General features: G+C 37.5%; 1 protein-coding gene across 1 annotated transcript in view; it reads right to left on the bottom strand.

Moving 5' to 3' along the window:
- LOC128652216 (cell surface glycoprotein CD200 receptor 1-B-like) overlaps nt 1-20,486 on the bottom strand; it is a 57,899-nt gene that overhangs the window by 9,209 nt on the left and 28,204 nt on the right. The gene's annotated exons all lie outside the window — the stretch shown is intronic.

Here is a 20,486-nt window from a genome sequence, read left to right as displayed (position 1 = left end):
GGAACCTGAGGGACATCTTGGTTAAAGCAGATCCTGTAAACCACTACAAAAGGAAACATGGCTCAAGACATCTAAAAAAGGTTGCTTCCCTTGTGGGAGCTGTACAACATGTAACAGCATGTGCAAAGGGGAATCTTTCCAACACCCCCACAAGAACCAAAGGTTTACAATAAACCATCGCCTCAGCTGTACTAGTACCTATGTGATCTACATGTTGTCTTGTCCGTGTTCACTCATTTACATTGGAAAAACAATAACTTCCTTCCGCGACAGGATGGCAAATCATCGCCACGCCATACGGGAAGCACTGAAAGATGGTGACTCGGACCAACCGGTGGCACGCCACTGTGCAAACTTCAAACACCCAGTGTCAAGTATTAGATCAATGCTGATTGATCATGTCCCACCAAATCCAAGGGGTGGTGACAGGGGTAAAAAATTACTCCAATGCGAGAGCAGGTGGATTCATAAGTTGGGAACTATGACCCCAAAAGGACTCAATACTACTTTGGATTTCAGCCCTTTTTATTAACATCGATGCCTATGTCCACCTAGCTTGGGTCTGTGGAAGTTTCACTGTTATGGTTACTACCATACTCCATGGGTTTGATGTATATTTAGATCAATTAGTAGTACCGGTTCAATGATACATACTACATTATGTTCAATAAACATCAATACATAGTACTATGTCGTTTTGTTCTGTATATACCTTTTACATATATTTCTGTATATAATCCTCTGACATAGAACAAGTTCACATCACTGTTTATACACATCTTTCAGACTTGCATTTCAGCAGCATAACAGACCGAAGTTTATGACTCTACATTTGTATGTACTTTTATTGGATACATTTAATATCATGTGAGTTGTGCGGTTTGCTAGTCTGACAAGATCACACATTTCTTTGGTCCCCGCCATAGCCACATAATATGAGACACCTAGAGCGGTTCTTGTCCGCTAAGTTGACAGGTTTACACTGATTGCCTAGAGCAACCGCTGCGCTTCATGAATACTTTATGGTTCTGAACATGCGCAGACTGCCTCCTGGTGATCTCCTAATATCTGGCTTATACACCGATGTAACGCTTTGGACGTTGTCATAACAACGCCGTGCTATGCGTCATCACGCTAGGCACGGCTAGCGTGCCAGCGTGACGTATGGACTAGCTAATTGGATGAACATGCGAACGATATGGCGGTAAAGTCTTAGTGGGGTTAAGTTGTTTCCCTCTATTTAAGGGGGTTTGTTTTAAATGTTTGTTCACTGATCCGGGGTACTTGGGTGCACTCTGTCCTTGTACTTTTTTGTATAACATTGACAAAGGCACAATGCAGTGCCGAAACGTTTGTTTTTTAAACTGAAACAATAAATTCTAAGTTTTATTACAAAGACCAGTGAGCTGCCTGCTTTTTGGAGAATATTGTTATGATAGTAGCAGAGCACCGTGGCATTACTTTAGTAAGATTGTGCTATCCTATCTATGACTTTATATATATATATATATATATATATATATATATATATACACACACACATACATTATATATATATATATATATATATATATATATATATATATATATATATATATATATATATATATATATATATATATATATATACACACACACACATACATTATATATATATATATATATATATATACACACACACACATACATTATATATATATATATATATACACACACACACACATACAATATATATATATATATATATATATATATATATATATATATATATATATATATATATATATATATATATATATATACATACACACATACATTATATATATATATATATATACACACACACACACACATACATTATATATATATATATATATACACATACATTATATATATATATATATATATACACACACATACATTATATATATATATATATATACACACACACACACACATACATTATATATATATATATATATATACACACATACATTATATATATATATATATACACACGCATACATTATATATATATATATATATACACACATACATTATATATATATACACACACACATACATAGCAAGCGTGGATCACCGGAGTAGACATTACCCCGCCTCCAGGTCGTCTCTTCTTACGTCTGAAATGAAGAATCTGGCTTCCTCCAATAACGACTTCCCCCAATAACGGCTTCCCCTCCATATTCACTATGTTCATTTAAACTGTGCATGCACCATTCGCAGTAGACACATAGGGGTCTATTTATGAAGCAGCGAATGCTGCTTCCGACCCTCTCCGCTTCAGTTCCGACTAAAGCAGAAATTAAGAAGCAGTGGTCCTAAGACCGCTGCTCCTTAACTCGTCCACCACCTCTGAGGCGCAGACAGCAATCAGCCCGATCAAATACGTTCGGGTTGATTGACACCCCCTGCTAGAGGCCAATTGGCTGCAAATCCGCAGGGGGCAGTATTGCACCAGCAGTTCACCAAAACTGCTGGTGCAATGACAAATGCCAACAGCGTATGCTGTCGGCATTTATCGATGTACCTACATAAATAGATCCCTCAGTATTGAATGATTTACTATATTCATTGAGTACTATACAATCCGAGACAGCAGCTGCATATCTACGATTGTGTACCCGTTTGATAATCTTTTTACTGTGTAACTATACTCACTTGGCGTTTTACATTTCCTAAGATATAAAACACTATTTGATGTAAAGCATTATTTTGAAAATAATTTGTTTTAAATCAGAATTCAAAATATATTCTTTATATCGCAATACAATACAGCGTGATAGCTTTATTATTATTTATTTTAATATCCTCTTTATTCTTACACAATCTTTATGCAATTTTATTATTATTATTATCAGGTATTTGTAGAGCGCCAATAGATTCTGCAGCGCTGTAAACATAGTCGGTGTACAGGATAGCTTTTGTAGGGGTCAAGTGGGTAGAGAGCCCTGCCGAGAGTTTCACTGTTGTAGTCGGCTCTTATGAAGCGATCTGTAAACAGCTGGGCCCATAGGCTTACAATCTAAGGGGTTCAAGGGGAAAGCAATGGCGTTAGGAAAGGTTAGTGTTGGTTGTATGCATCCCTGAATAGTAGAGTTTTTAGGGAGTGCTTGAAGCTGTTAAAACTAGGGGAGAGTCTTATGGAGCGAGGCAGGGAATTCCACAAGATCGGGGCCAGTCTGGAGAAGTCCTGTAAACGTGAATGTGAGGAAGTAACAAGAGAGGAGGAGAGGAGGAGATCCTGAGCTGATCGAAGGGGACGGGAGGGAGAGTATCTAGAGACAAGTTCTAAGATGTAGGGGGGAGCAGTGCAGTTGAGAGCTTTATATGTCAGGGTGAGGATTTTATGTTTAATCCTAGAAGCAAGAGGAAGCCAGTGAAGGGATTGGCAGAGAGGTGCAGCAGATGAAGAGCTATGAGTAAGGAAGATGAGACTGGCAGAGGCATTCATAATGGATTGTAAAGGAGCTATGCGGCAGCTAGGTAGACCAGAGAGGACGGAATTGCAGTAGTCGAGGTGGGAAAGGATGAGAGAGTGGATTAAAATCTTGGTTGTATCTTGTGTAAGGAAATGTCTAATTTTAGCAATGTTTTTAAGGTGGAAGCGGCAGGCTTTAGCCAAGGACTGGATGTGAGGAGTGAAGGAAAGATCTGTGTCAAGTGTGACCCCAAGACATCGGCAAGCGGGGTAGGGGTAATGATGGAATTATCAACAGTGATAGAGATTTTGGGGGTGTAGACATTGGAAGAAGGGGGAAAAATAAGGAGTTCAGTTTTGGAGAGATTTAGCTTAAGGTAGTGAGAGGACATCCAAGATGAGATGTGAGAAAGACAGTTAGTGACACGGGTTAGTAAGGAAGGAGGTAGGTCTGGTGCAGAGAGGTAGATTTGGGTGTCATCGGCATACACATGGTATTGAAACCCATGGGACTTTATTAAGGAACCTAGTGACGACGTGTAGCTTGAGAAGAGAAGGGGACTAAGGACAGAGCCTTGAGGTACCCCAACAGAAAGTGGTAACGGGGCAGAGGATGCTTCGGAGAAGGCTACACTAAATGTACAGTTAGTCAGATAGGAAGAGAACCACGAGAGAGCTGTGTCACAGATGCCGAAGGATTGGAGGGTTTGGAGCAGAAGAGGGTGGTCAACAGTGTCAAAGGCTGCAGACAGGTCAAGGAGGATAAGCAGAGAGAAGTGGCCTTTGGATTTTGCTGTAAGTAGGTCATTGGTAACCTTGACAGTTGCTGTCTCTGTAGAGTGATGGGAACGAAATCCAGATTGCAGTGGGTCAAGAAGAGAGTTTAGTGTAAGGAAATGGGATAGACGTGCGTAAACTAGCTTTTCGAGGAGCTTTGAGGCAAGAGGGAGTAGGGAAATAGGGCGGTAATTGGAAGGGGAGGTTGGATCAAGGGAAGGTTTTTTTGAGGATAGGTGTGGCCAGTGCATGTTTTAGAGATGAGGGAAATATACCAGTGCTGAGGGAGAGGTTGAAAATGTGTGTGAGTATGGGGGTGAGGGTAGAAGAGAGGGAGGGGAGTAGCTGTGAGGGGATGGGGTCGAGGGGACAGGTAGTGAGGTGGGAGGACAGTATAAGGGCAGAAACAGGGGCAAAAGAGCTGCATGTTTGGATATTTGGGTGATCGTGAGCTTTTGAGGGGGTGGGAGATTGGAAGTATGTTGAGAGCTGATTTCACTTCGGATTGAGTCAATTTTGTTGTTGAAATGGCTTGCAAAATCTTGAGCTGAGAGAGAGGTTGTGTTAGGAGGTGGGGGTGGGCAGAGAAGAGTGTTGAACATGTTGAACAGACGTTTAGGGTTAGAGGAAAGAGTAGAGATGAGATTAGAAAAATATTGTTGCTTATAAAGATTAAGGGCAGAATAGTAGGAGTTCAGGATGAACTTGTAGTGAAGAAAGTCAGCTGAACTCCGAGATTTCCTCCAATGTCACTCAGCAGTACAGGAGCATCTGCGTAGGTATCGTGTCAGAGGAGTATGCCAGGGCTGAGGATGAGAGTGTGGTTTGGAGGGGCCAGAGTGTCAATGACCGATGTAAGGGTGGAATTATACTGGCAGATAGATTGGTCAGGGCAGGAAAAGGAGGTGATGGATGAGAGGAAAGGTTTGAGAGAGCTAGCGAGCTGATGCAGATCTAGTGACTTAGTGCTTCTGTGAAGTTTGGTGTGAGGGGTAGAGGGAGGGGGAGTTGTAGGTAGGAAAGTGTTAGGAGATGATGGTCAGAGAGAGGAAAAGGGGAGTTTGTTAAATTTGAAAGAGTGCATCGATAGGTGAAAATCAGATCAAGGGAATGACCATCTTTGTGAGTGGGAGAGTCAGTCCATTGTGACAGGCCGAAAGAGGAAGTCAGTTGAAGAAGTTGTATTGCAGAGGAGGCATTGGGATTGTCAAGAGGGATGTTAAAGTCGCCAAGAATGAGGGAAGGGGTGTCTGAGGAAAGGAAATAAGGAAGCCAGGCAGCAAAGTGATCTAAAAATTGAGTTGGGGAGCCAGGGGGGCGGTATATGACTGCAACACATATAGAGAGGGGAGAGAATAACCGAATCATGTGTGCTTCAAATGAAGAAAATGTGAGTGAAGAGAAGGGCTATATTTGTTGGAAGGTACAACGAGAGGAAAGTAAAATACCGACACCACCTCCTTGTCTATTGCCAGACCTAGGAGTGTGGCTGAAATGGAGACCCCCATGTGACAGTGCAGCAGTGGATGCTGTGTCTGAAGCAGAGAGCCAGGTTTCTGTAAGAGCCAGAAGGTTAAGAGAGTGGGAGATAAAGAGATCATGGATAGAAGTGAGCTTGTTGCAAACAGAGCGAGAGTTCCAGAGTGTACAAGTGAAGGGGGAGGGGTTTTTAGATGTAAGAGGAATGCGATTAAGGTTACCAGAGTTTAGTTTATGAAGTCTATTGAAAGGTACACAAGGATGTGAAAGGTTAGGAGGTTGTGAGGGACCAGGATTAGGGGAGATGTCGCCAGCAGCTAGTATGAGCAAGAGGGAGAGTGACATGAGATGAGAAGCAGATTTGCAGTAATGAGACTGTTGTTTGGCTGAAGTGCAGGGGGGAGAGAGAGTATTTAAGAATAGGTAGAGTTCATGAGTACAAAAGTAAGGTGAGTATAAGAGAGATGGGCTAATGAACAGTGCAGGGGGAGAGGGAGAAGGAGTAAGGGAGTAATGTAGTTTGTTATAGAGACAAGAGGTAGCAAAAAGGAATATGAAGATATTGAGCATTATTCTGAAAGTGGGAACCAAATAAACACATAAGACACAGTGTTACAGCAGCACTTGCAAAAGGATACAATGAGATACATAAAACATAGTATTACACGAGTACTTGCCTTGTGTCTTGCCCCTTGCCCAATCATTGTTCAATTCTTGTATACTTCTTAAAAATTATTGCCTCACTTATAAAATGTTCACTTTGAAAATGTGAACATATGCTATTGTTAAAAAGTACACAGCCCTGTAAGCAGTGCACCCCTGTGCAGTGCACATCCCTAAACTAGTCTGCAATGGATATATTTCTTAGCAATCCATATTCTCCATATTCAAACACTCTCTGTATTCAAAGGAATATTGAGTATTTTATCAACTATTTCTATATTTTATACTTTCTAAAACTATTTGTATGCAAAGGATTTTTTTTTTTTTTACATATCCTATTTCATGATTATTAATTCTAGCTGAATACAATCAATTGTGATTGCTATATTATAATATATTCCAATATTCACCATATTCTAACACTATCGATATGCAATGGAATTATATCTCACAAATCCGATGTCAGTATTATTCATCATAGTTGAATACAATACAGTGTGATCGCTAATTTATCATATATTTATATATTCTCTACATCGGAACACTATTTCTATGCAAATCAATTATTTCTCTCAAATCCAATTTGTGTTTTGTTTATTATAGCTGAATACAATACAGTGCGATTGCTAATTTAGCATCTATTTATATATTCTCTGCATTATAATAATATTTATATATTTATATACACATTAATATATTTTTCTCTTATGCTTAAAATTCAGTACAAATAATTGTAATGTTATATGTTCAAAACTTTAAACAAATCTAATATTTATTTAAGCATTATCATCTCATGCTAATATAATTTAGGATTTCAACTAATTATATTAACTATTAAAAATTAATTAGAAACTACTAAAAATGAATATTTTTTACATTACCAGTTGATAATATTTAAATAGTTTACTTTGAAATCCATTTATAGCCTAAATGTAAACATTTGAAGGTTTTTTGCAGACAAAGGGCTCGATGATTGAAAGCTCTCTGGGCTGGCGAGATTATTAAAGAATGCTCGCCAGTCCTTCTATTTCCCATGTGGAATGATCTAAAGCCATTTTTTACCCTGAAAACAGGGTGTCTCGCTAAGGGGCGTATACTGCATTTTCATATGAAATGTGCACAACAGAATTCGTATTTTAAACATCATACAAAACAAATATTTGAACCATTCACACAAAAATAAGCAGGGAAAAGTTGTATTGTTAAGGTGCATCAAAAATCGTAACAAAATTCTTCACCAAAAATCGTATGTTAACAAAAAAGTTAAATTTGTATGTAATTTACACAGGAATAAATCAAATTAAATATGCACAGCGTAAATCGTAATTGTTATACACTGAATGTGCAAAAATCACACAGAGATATGAATTTATAAATACAAAATGCAAAGCGTAATTGTTGTTTTTTTGTAAAATGGGCTGAACATGGGCGTTCCTGGGTGTATATAAAAATGTCTCTCTAATCCCAGCGTAATTCTTAATTCGCACTGCAGATCTCACAGTTTTTTCTCGCCAACTAAAAGGTGGCAAGCTTTTCTCAAAACAATACGAACACTTATAACCCCAATAGAAAAACAAATGCATACGAACATATAGGCGAATGTAAGATGCTCTATGCAGAAAGCAGCGTAATGTGAGTTATATTGGCTGCAGGATTTTAATATTAAAGTGCTCCCCCTGCTCCCTGCTAACTTCGCACTAAGGAGCAAAATTTCCCTAACCAGCGAGCTCCAATACTTTAAGGGCTCGATTTATCAAACTTTGTTCAGGATCGCCTTTCAGTTCTCCGACAAGTACTCTGCATATCGCCATCTGATAGGCGCACATGTGCGCCATTATTTATCATAAAACTGGTCGTATTTCTACGTTACTTTCCAAAGGCGAGATGTGGCGTGATATTGATAAATCTCGCCTATATTCGTATTTTTGCGCCATATTTATTATGAAAAATTAGTTCAATTTAAGCGCATATTAGAAAGAAATGTGAATTATTATTGATTACATTTTAATATACATAAATAAAAATTGGTATTGTTCAATTATTCAATTTTATTAATTAGATGTATATAACTACAGTACACTAACTTTATGGATATTTCCGATATTAGATAAAAATGTCATCATACATCAATCTCTGAAGGGATAGAAGTTCCATGGTAACATTAAAATGTAATGTTGAAAATACCACAATTGTTTGATATCTACTTTATTATTTGTTGTATCAATGTTTATATTATTGAAGAAACAACATCAAGATGTATTAACTGTTTAACAACTTATATAAACATGTGCTTATGTATTGCAAAGATATAACCCAACTCTTTGATCCAACCCAACTCTTATATTTATATCCACCCCCCTCAACACAAATTGCACTGTTTTCTTTATTTTTACAATAAAATAATTATTAACTTTTTTAGATGAAATAAACACACAGACAACTCAAAAATTATATTGTAACAGCAATCTATTTATTGATAACAAATAATAAAATATTTTTTTTTCATAAAAAAATAAATAAATAATGTTATTTCCACATGAAAAGAAAAATAATGTTTTGCTTTATTGTTTATAATTAAAAAGATTGATATTTTTCTCTTAAATTTTGAACTTTTATGTATGTCCTCATCAAATTATTTTCAACTTCAAGCAGGGTATCCAAAATTTCTTTTTTGTTGATAGTTATTTCTTGATCTTCAGGCACTGTACCAAAGAGAAAAAGAACATAAGTTATATTAAGGAACATGTAATCAATTGAATACATTTCTGTTCAGTATTACAAGATAACTAGTGTTTTATGTAATGCTAACAAGAAACACAATTAACGACTAATATCTTGTTAGAAGGTTTTATCTACACCTCTGTTGTTATTTAAAAGCATGTCATCTTGATAATACTGTGTACACGCACATGCATCTTTGGTTCCACACAATACTGACAATTGCAATTGAATTTCATAAAGCTAAAGATTGTTATGATACAAAAGAACTCACTCCAATCATAGCATTGCGTTGAATGGGATGAATTTGATTGTTGCTCTTCTTCATGTTCAAGGTTCTGTCCTTCATCTTGAATAGCTGTAAGACATACAAATGAATTAGAACTGGAATCGTTATATAATAGAACAATGCTGATTTAAATCCATATCTATTTTAAAGTTATATTTTATTACAAATAATGACATAAGATCAGGAGTGACTGAATAGACATATGAACCTACATAAATTGTCTTGTGGATGCTCGCTATTTGGAGAATCTTGCATCATGTTATTATTTTCCTCTTCAACAATAATTTCTTCAATGGCATTTTGGTTTTGATCTTCTTCAATCATGTCTATAATATGATTATAGTTATTAAATAGAATAATAGTATTTATTAGTAAGATATATGTGAATTAAATCTACCTTCATTGTCACATTCATCATCAATGATGGGCATCGGCCTTCTGCGAAGTTGTCGCCTCTTTTTTCTTTCCCCTTTTTGTATAAAATTTAGAACATATAAATGTTAATATCAATGAATAGTTATCTTAATACTATACATTTTATTAACTATATTCATACCGGTTGTAATGATAGCCTCAGACTCCAGAAAAACAGTCACTAGTGGATCACATTCAGCTTCTGGACTGGATGGATTCCAGTTTATTGGGCGCAGATAACGGGGTCTTCTTCTATTTTTGACTGTAAAAGTAAAATACAATTGTATTGTTAATCTATTTTACAGTACACCATACATCTGACCGAAAGAATTACATTGTTAATACTGTTTTACAAACTGCAATCAAGGTCAAATGGATACAAAAACTGAAATTATATTTTTGTACAAAGTTCAAGATTATGTAAACAAAGTAACAACTAATGACAGATTACAATAGAGTTAAAAAATAGATACACAACTATTACATAAATACTTACATTTCATCACATAGCTTCTTATCAGGGTCCTTAATTTCGATTGTCTCCGGATTAGATCATTATAACGCTTCAGGCACTGTTTTCTAGTCCTATTATGGCCAGACAGACGTCTGACCCGTCGCACCATCTCTGATAAAATTGTATTTCTTTTATCCTGTTCCAATGTGAATATCCCCTTTTTTTTTTAGGAAAATACTTTTCCATTGTATAGGTGATAATCAGTAATTCACCAATGGAAAACTTCTTGGAACGATTCATCATCACTGTCTGTATGTATCTCTCTAACCATAAAACTCCACCCAATAACGGAACTAATTGTGATTGTAATTGCGCAGTAAAATATACCCATTTAAAAAATGATTTATGTTTAAAAGAATTAAGTAATGTAATAGCAACTTATTTATTAATAAATATTAAAGAAAAACTATTAACCAAGTTACAATTTTTTTTATAAATATAGATTACATTTAAGTTGTTACAAAGTGCGTAATAACGTGCACTATATTTCTAAGGTCGATACAAGATAACTGGCACTATGTTTCAACACTTGATACAATAATGCGCAATAACTTGAACTATATTTCTACAGTCGATACATTTGTTTTAATACTTAACATTTATTTTTATGGCTATGTTCATTGTTACTTCAATTGATACATAGAAATGTTATGATTTTAAAAACTGAATGTATATAAAAATATAGACACATCAATTTGAAAAAGAAAACACAATTGACCAATAGGAATAAAGTAAATTGTTAATGTCCAATCAAATGAAAGTTAATCATTTTATTTAAATTATTCTTTTATCTATTCATATTACGCCCCATTTCTGTAACGTTCCAGAAACAAACTTGTTATTGATAATTGTTCATTACTGTATTCTGACTTCGAACGAAGAGACTATTCTTATTGCGCCATTATTTGCTCTAAATTTGCGATGGCTACTGGACAAGCTGGAAAGACGAAAAGTGGTTGAAGTGTGATGTTTAGTCATCGACAAAACTGTATTTTAGTTGAAGCTATCATCGAACATTATGATGTTATTATCGGCTATCAAGCCAAATCTATCAACCCTCAAAGTAAAAAGGCAATTTGGGAACAAATTAGTCATGCAGTGTCAGCAGAGGGTAGTTTTCCTAAAGACGTCAGGGCCTGTTGGAAGAGGGTGAATGATATTCGTAAGAATATAAAAAAAAAATCTGTAAGGAAAAACAGTTATCGAAAGGAACTGGTGGAGGCCCCGCATATAGGGCTGAACTGCTTGACTACGAACAGATGCTGTATGCCAGGATGGGGGATGCTGTCGTGGTGGGACTTGATGTTCCATCAGATACCATGGATTTTAGAGGTAAATATCTCATTGCTTGATGTTAAATGAATAGTCTATTCAGAACTTAAATTTCAGTATTCAGACAGAGCATAACATGGTAATAATTTTTTACTATTAAGATTGTTAATTTGTTAGCTTTGAATATGTATTTAGCAACGTTTGATAGTAAGCTTGGAAGCAGGACCATTGGTGGTTGAGGACCTGGATACCGCTTGCTGATTGGATGGCTACATTTAAAAAGAAACCAATCCTCAAGCGATAACCAGGTGCCACACCCAAAAATGGTCCTGCTTCTAATAGTATTGAATTATATAGTTCTTTGAAATTCCATGCTCTATACGAATAATGAAAGTATAATTTTCACTATACTATCTCTTTAACATGTATTTTGTATATTCATTTTTGCGTATTTTATTTTAATTTTTTAAATTTTATTTTTATGTACTTTAAAGAACAACATGAAGAAGCGTTTGAAACTGAAATAGAAAATGCCCAGGTGGACCGACCATCCGAGTCAGAGTTGACTTCTGAACAGCAACAACCCTCAACATCTTCATGTGATATAACATGCAGGGAAGAAACTACCAGTAAGTAAAAGTGTATTACTAAAATGTAAATTTCATTTGTATTAATGAAATGAAAGGACAATGAAATGTAATTAATATGTATTGACTTTCTGACTTTTCTCATGAAAATTCTGTTTATGTACAGAGTAATTTTTTAAAAAGATGTATATGAAAATAAATGTAATTATTGTTACAGGTGTCAGGGAATTACTACAAACAATGCAGGATTCGTCAATTACATTATTTGATGGTAATTATTGGGCCTTTTTTTTTTATAAATGTTTTATTTTTGTTTTTTAAATTATTTTGGTTTACATTCATAGATGAAATAGAAATTACTTTGGAACCACTTGTGACTGACACAGTTTGTCAGGATGATGATGAGACACAAATAGAGGGACAAACTCAAACACAACTTGAGACACCACATGTTGACGAATCAGAATGTGAGGAAGAGATTGAGGATGCACAACAATGTCAGATAGATGAACCAGAGAGACCAAATGAAGTGGAACGATTGACAGATATGGCATTGTCTTTCAGAAATGAACAGAATGAATTTTTTAAAGAAATGATTGCATTACAAAAACAGAGAAATAATATACTTCAAGAACAGTTAAATGTTCAAAAGGAGTATTATCAGAAAAAGTTAGAGTTAATGAATAGGCGACATCCAGATGTATAATTATTTGGTTCATATATACCTTTAACTTATCGTGTCTAAACAATTTAACGCACTTATAACCTTTGTTAATGTTTAGTGGAGTTTACTGTTTTGAAGTTGATATTATAAAGATTTTTATATTATTAAATAAAGTTTTTTGATTAAAAGTAAATAACGAAACTTATTTATTTTGTTTAAAAGTATTTTGTTTTTATTCAAAACTAGAAATAGATATATATAACTCTATAAATAAATAAATATATATATATATATATATATATATATATGTATATGTATAAATAACACAACACAACTTTGGTAACAAACTATATAATTACTCTCAGAAAAAAAAAAAAAAATATATATATATATATATATATATATGTATATGTATAAATAACACAACACAACTTTGGTAACAAACTATATAATTCCTCTCTGAAAAAAATAAATAAATATATATATATATATAACACACAGAGAAAACCCAGCACTCACTTACAAGCTCTCAGCTAAGATTTAAAATCAAAACTGGAAAGGTTAGTCACCGCATCTGGCCAAATGGGACAAGCTCAGGTACCACGTCAAGGTCCTTTCCAAATACCTGAGACCCTATAACAGCCACACAATGCAAGCTTTCAAATCCAAACAAACTGAAAACAAAAAAAGGGTGCACAGGAATATGTAATCACCCTAGACATATACAAAACACGGAAGGGAACTGCACTCTCATACCGGACCGGGTACACATCCTATGACCCTGCAACATGCTCAGCCCTGGGTGCCACTGGCACTCACAGGAAGCTGTGCTGTCCCCAGAGCCACAAGCAGTTAACCCCAGACAGGTCTGGGTGCAAGAACCATAGGGAAAATTACAAAACAAATTAATACAACACACAGAGAAAACCCAGCACTCACTTACAAGCTCTCAGCTAAGATTTAAAAGCAAAACTGGAAAGGTTAGTCACCGCATCTGGCCAAATGGGACAAGCTCAGGTACCACGTCAAGGTCCATTCCAAATACCTGAGACCCTATAACAGCCACACAATGCAAGCTTTCAAATCCAAACAAACTGAAAACAAAAAAAGGGTGCACAGGAATATGTAATCACCCTAGACATATACAAAACACGGAAGGGAACTGCACTCTCATACCGGACCGGGTACACATCCTATGACCCTGCAACATGCTCAGCCCTGGGTGCCACTGGCACTCACAGGAAGCTGTGCTGTCCCCAGAGCCACAAGCAGTTAACCCCAGACAGGTCTGGGTGCAAGAACCATAGGGAAAATTACAAAACAAATTAATACAACACACAGAGAAAACCCAGCACTCACTTACAAGCTCTCAGCTAAGATTTAAAAGCAAAACTGGAAAGGTTAGTCACCGCATCTGGCCAAATGGGACAAGCTCAGGTACCACGTCAAGGTCCTTTCCAAATACCTGAGACCCTATAACAGCCACACAATGCAAGCTTTCAAATCCAAACAAACTGAAAACAAAAAAAGGGTGCACAGGAATCTGTAATCACCCTAGACATATACAAAACACGGAAGGGAACTGCACTCTCATACCGGACCGGGTACACATCCTATGACCCTGCAACATGCTCAGCCCTGGGTGCCACTGGCACTCACAGGAAGCTGTGCTGTCCCCAGAGCCACAAGCAGTTAACCCCAGACAGGTCTGGGTGCAAGAACCATAGGGAAAATTAAAAAACAAATTAATACAACACACAGAGAAAACCCAGCACTCACTTACAAGCTCTCAGCTAAGATTTAAAAGCAAAACTGGAAAGGTTAGTCACCTGCATTGTGTGGCTGTTATAGGGTCTCAGGTATTTGGAAAGGACCTTGACGTGGTACCTGAGCTTGTCCCATTTGGCCAGATGCGGTGACTAACCTTTCCAGTTTTGCTTTTAAATCTTAGCTGAGAGCTTGTAAGTGAGTGCTGGGTTTTCTCTGTGTGTTGTATTAATTTGTTTTGTAATTTTCCCTATGGTTCTTGCACCCAGACCTGTCTGGGGTTAACTGCTTGTGGCTCTGGGGACAGCACAGCTTCCTGTGAGTGCCAGTGGCACCCAGGGCTGAGCATGTTGCAGGGTCATAGGATGTGTACCCGGTCCGGTATGAGAGTGCAGTTCCCTTCCGTGTTTTGTATATGTCTAGGGTGATTACATATTCCTGTGCACCCTTTTTTTGTTTTCAGTTTGTTTGGATTTGAAAGCTTGCATTGTGTGGCTGTTATAGGGTCTCAGGTATTTGGAAAGGACCTTGACGTGGTACCTGAGCTTGTCCCATTTGGCCAGATGCGGTGACTAACCTTTCCAGTTTTGCTTTTAAATCTTAGCTGAGAGCTTGTGAGTGCTGGGTTTTCTCTGTGTGTTGTATTAATTTGTTTTGTAATTTTCCCTATGGTTCTTGCACCCAGACCTGTCTGGGGTTAACTGCTTGTGGCTCTGGGGACAGCACAGATTCCTGTGAGTGCCAGTGGCACCCAGGGCTGAGCATGTTGCAGGGTCATAGGATGTGTACCCGGTCCGGTATGAGAGTGCAGTTCCCTTCCGTGTTTTGTATATGTCTAGGGTGATTACATATTCCTGTGCACCCTTTTTTTTGTTTTCAGTTTGTTTGTATTTTAAAGCTTGCATTGTGTGGCTGTTATAGGGTCTCAGGTATTTGGAAAGGACCTTGACGTGGTACCTGAGCTTGTCCCATTTGGCCAGATGCGGTGACTAACCTTTCCAGTTTTGCTTTTAAATCTATCTGAGAGCTTGTAAGTGAGTGCTGGGTTTTCTCTGTGTGTTGTATTAATTTGTTTTGTAATTTTCCCTATGGTTCTTGCACCCAGACCTGTCTGGGGTTAACTGCTTGTGGCTCTGGGGACAGCACAGCTTCCTGTGAGTGCCAGTGGCACCCAGGGCTGAGCATGTTGCAGGGTCATAGGATGTGTACTCGGTCCGGTATGAGAGTGCAGTTCCCTTCCGTGTTTTGTATATGTCTAGGGTGATTACATATTCCTGTGCACCCTTTTTTTTGTTTTCAGTTTGTTTGGATTTGAAAGCTTGCATTGTGTGGCTGTTATAGGGTCTCAGGTATTTGGAAAGGACCTTGACGTGGTACCTGAGCTTGTCCCATTTGGCCAGATGCGGTGACTAACCTTTCCAGTTTTGCTTTTAAATCTTAGCTGAGAGCTTGTAAGTGAGTGCTGGGTTTTCTCTGTGTGTTGTATTAATTTGTTTTGTAATTTTCCCTATGGTTCTTGCACCCAGACCTGTCTGGGGTTAACTGCTTGTGGCTCTGGGGACAGCACAGCTTCCTGTGAGTGCCAGTGGCACCCAGGGCTGAGCATGTTGCAGGGTCATAGGATGTGTACCCGGTCCGGTATGAGAGTGCAGTTCCCTTCCGTGTTTTGTATATGTCTAGGGTGATTACAGATTCCTGTGCACCCTTTTTTTGTTTTCAGTTTGTTTGGATTTTAAAGCTTGCATTGTGTGGCTGTTATAGGGTCTCAGGTATTTGGAAAGGACCTTGACGTGGTACCTGAGCTTGTCCCATTTGGCCAGATGCGGTGACTAACCTTTCCAGTTTTGCTTTTAAATCTTAGCTGAGAGCTTGTAAGTGAGTGCTGGGTTTTCTCTGTGTGTTGTATTAATTTGTTTTGTAATTTTCCCTATGGTTCTTGCACCCAGACCTGTCTGGGGTTAACTGCTTGTGGCTCTGGGGACAGCACAGCTTCCTGTGAGTGCCAGTGGCACCCAGGGCTGAGCATGTTGCAGGGTCATAGGATGTGTACCCGGTCCGGTATGAGAGTGCAGTACCCTTCAGTGTTTTGTATATGTCTAGGGTGATTACATATTCCTGTGCACCCTTTTTTTGTTTTCAGTTTGTTTGGATTTGAAAGCTTGCATTGTGTGGCTGTTATAGGGTCTCAGGTATTTGGAAAGGACCTTGACGTGGTACCTGAGCTTGTCCCATTTGGCCAGATGCGGTGACTAACCTTTCCAGTTTTGCTTTTAAATCTTAGCTGAGAGCTTGTAAGTGAGTGCTGGGTTTTCTCTGTGTGTTGTATTAATTTGTTTTGTAATTTTCCCTATGGTTCTTGCACCCAGACCTGTCTGGGGTTAACTGCTTGTGGCTCTGGGGACAGCACGGCTTCCTGTGAGTGCCAGTGGCACCCAGGGCTGAGCATGTTGCAGGGTCATAGGATGTGTACCCGGTCCGGTATGAGAGTGCAGTTCCCTTCCGTGTTTTGTATATGTCTAGGGTGATTACATATTCCTGTGCACCCTTTTTTTGTTTTCAGTTTGTTTGGATTTGAAAGCTTGCATTGTGTGGCTGTTATAGAGTCTCAGGTATTTGGAAAGGACCTTGACGTGGTACCTGAGCTTGTTCCATTTGGCCAGATGCGGTGACTAACCTTTCCAGTTTTGCTTTTAAATCTTAGCTGAGAGCTTGTAAGTGAGTGCTGGGTTTTCTCTGTGTGTTGTATTAATTTGTTTTGTAATTTTCCCTATGGTTCTTGCACCCAGACCTGTCTGGGGTTAACTGCTTGTGGCTCTGGGGACAGCACAGCTTCCTGTGAGTGCCAGTGGCACCCAGGGCTGAGCATGTTGCAGGGTCATAGGATGTGTACCCGGTCCGGTATGAGAGTGCAGTTCCCTTCCGTGTTTTGTATGTATATATATATATATATATATATATATATATATATATATATATATATATATATATATACATATATACACACAATTGTATCTATTTTAAATATAATTTATTTATTTTTTTATTGTAATCCAATCCGAAAATTTCCTGAAAGAAAAATAAAGAGGTGTAATTAATAATATAGAAAAAAAAATATTAACATGTCAATACAGTTTTAATTAGACTTACATCTAAAAAATCTTTCAATTATTTCAAGACGATTTTCCACTCCAGCTCTTGTGGTATGTCTTGTGACAATTTCCTGAGGAACATAAACATCTTCTGGCACATCCTCCAGACCTACCTCATCTAGATTTACTTGGGAAATAGCTATATTATGCATTATGCATGACACCAGAATTATGTCATTACATTTCTCTGGGGAATATTGTAGATCATCACCGGAACGGTCCAACACCCTAAATCTCATTTTCAGTACCCCAAATGTACGCTCAATAGCACTCCTTGTAGACCTGTGAGCTTCGTTGAACTTGATTTCTGACCGTGTATGAGGTATTGGTACAGGTGTCAAGAGCCAAGGCCTACAGGGGTACCCGCTGTCACCTTCAAAAATATAATAAAATTAAAAATTAGCGAGATGTAACTACAGGTTTATGAGGTTCAACTATGACAATTTAAAAATTACAAGAAAGGTTTGAGTAATATAAATAGTTTAATATTCACCTAATAGCCAACCGTGTGGCATGTCTCCACGTTCAAATGCTCCAAATAAAGCCGACTGCTTTAATATGTGATAATCGTGGCATGACCCTGGAAAACCTGATCTTACTGCCCAAAACCTAAGGTTAGAGTCACATACTGCTTGAACATTGAGAGAGTGGAAGTGTTTACGATTTCGATATTGCTCCTCCCTTAAAGCTGGTGGTCGAATTGGAATATGTGTGCAATCAATTGCACCTAGCACATTTGGAATGCCGGCAACTTGATAAAAACCAGATTTTACATTCATGTACATTCCTTGGCACATATATAAATTTGTTGAGATGCTTCAAAATAGCTTTTAAGACAGTCCTCAAATGTCTACAAAAAGAAGGCTGACTCATGCTAACCACTGCACTGGACACAGCCTGAAAAGAGCCTGTGGCTAGGAAATGCAAAACTGCCAATAACTTGAGCATTCCCGGTATTGACCTTGTTCTTCTGGTCTGTGGCTCTAGATCATTCTGAATTAGAACATATAGATTTTGTATGCTCTCCCTGTTTAGGCGAAATCTTTTTTTTATCTGGTAATCAGATAATGCCTGAAGTCCACAACGAGGTAGAAAAACTCGTGGAACTCTTTGCCGTCTACGTATTGGCAAAATCTCTTCATTTATATGATTTTCATGGCCCCTTGCTAAAGAAATTGCAGACAAGATCAGGAAATAATCCATCTTCTGGCGCTGAAATTATGGAGTAAATTAGATGTTCTCCTATCTCTTCATGGAGAACATTAGTAGTCGTATTAGCAGGAGAACTTTAGGCTCGCCAATGGCGCAAAATAATGATAAATATATATTTTGGAGAGAAATACGTCGTATTCTTGAATATACACCCGGAAAAGGGTGTTTTAAAGCTTTATTTGGCTCAAATGTGCGCCTAGACGAGGGACATTGAAGGGCGAGAATTTGTCAGTCGTATGTGGACATTTTTCAGAGTATTTGTGATTGATAAATAGAAGATATATTACGACGGCGTGAATTGAGGCGCAAATTGAGGAGAATATGTTTGATAAATCGAGCCCTTAATAGGAGCCATCTTGCCACTAGCAGGGACTGCTCCTTTTTTACGATCATTGCACCGGGGCAGCCCTACGAGAGTCAAAGAGAAAAAGTAGGTTTGAGCTGGCGAAGATTATATCATCGAGCCCATAAAGATAGATCAGAGACTATGAGGCCTATTTAACAAATGTCTGTCGGACCTGATCCGACAGTGCTCATCAGGTCCGACAGACATCGCTGAATGCGGAGAGCAATACGCTCTCCGTATTTAGCATTGCACCAGCAGCTCACAAGAGCTGCTGGTGCAACGCCGCCCCCTGCAGACTCCCAGCAGGGGGGTGTCAATCAACCCTATAGTACTCGATCGGATTGAATTCCGGCGATTCCTGTCCGCCTGATAAGAGCAGGCGGACAGGGTTATGGAGCAGCGGTCTTTAGACCGCTGCTTCATAACTGGTGTTTCTGGCGAGTCTGAAGACTCGCCAGAAACACGGGCCTTCAAGCTCCATTCGGAGCTTGATAGATATGCCCCTATATTTGTGCTGCTGATAACATATATTACTCTGTAGAACAATAAACCTTTTGAAATGGTAATATAGATACAATTATTAAAAAAAGCAAAATAAAGTTGAAATAAGTTTGTTTTCAGGATGGATTTCTTATGTTCTATATAAACTAAATAAAATAATATAAATTTTTATTTAAATAAAATAGAAATATTTTGTGCATCTAAAACAATAGCATCATATTATAGATATAGAAATAAATCAATTGTGATAGATAAGTATATTAAAAAAATTGCATAAATCCTTTATAAAGAATTCATATGTAATTAATAGTATACATTAACCTTTAAAAATTAGATATATAACAATATTCTAAATGTTTGTTTATAGAACATTGTGTATTTGAAATATGAATAAATAGTGAATAGACAACGTAATGATATCCGAACTATATAAGTATCTCAAATTATCTCATTTTTAATATATTTCATAAATATATTATTAGTCAAATAGTTGAATTTTTCATTGCCTGTTAACATGATCTAACTAAATTGAATAATTATAAATTATTAGTTATCATCGATATGCTATGTAACAATATTTTTTACTTATTTGGACTGTGATCGATGTACAATTGTAGTTTGTATCCAAGTTTGTACGATGAAGCTGATGAAGCTTGCGCATCTCGTGAGCGAGCATGTAGAATCAAGTGTTT

Source organism: Bombina bombina, chromosome 3, assembly GCF_027579735.1.
Source record: "Bombina bombina isolate aBomBom1 chromosome 3, aBomBom1.pri, whole genome shotgun sequence".
NCBI lineage: Eukaryota > Metazoa > Chordata > Amphibia > Anura > Bombinatoridae > Bombina > Bombina bombina.
This window is presented reverse-complemented; position numbering and strand designations above follow the sequence as displayed.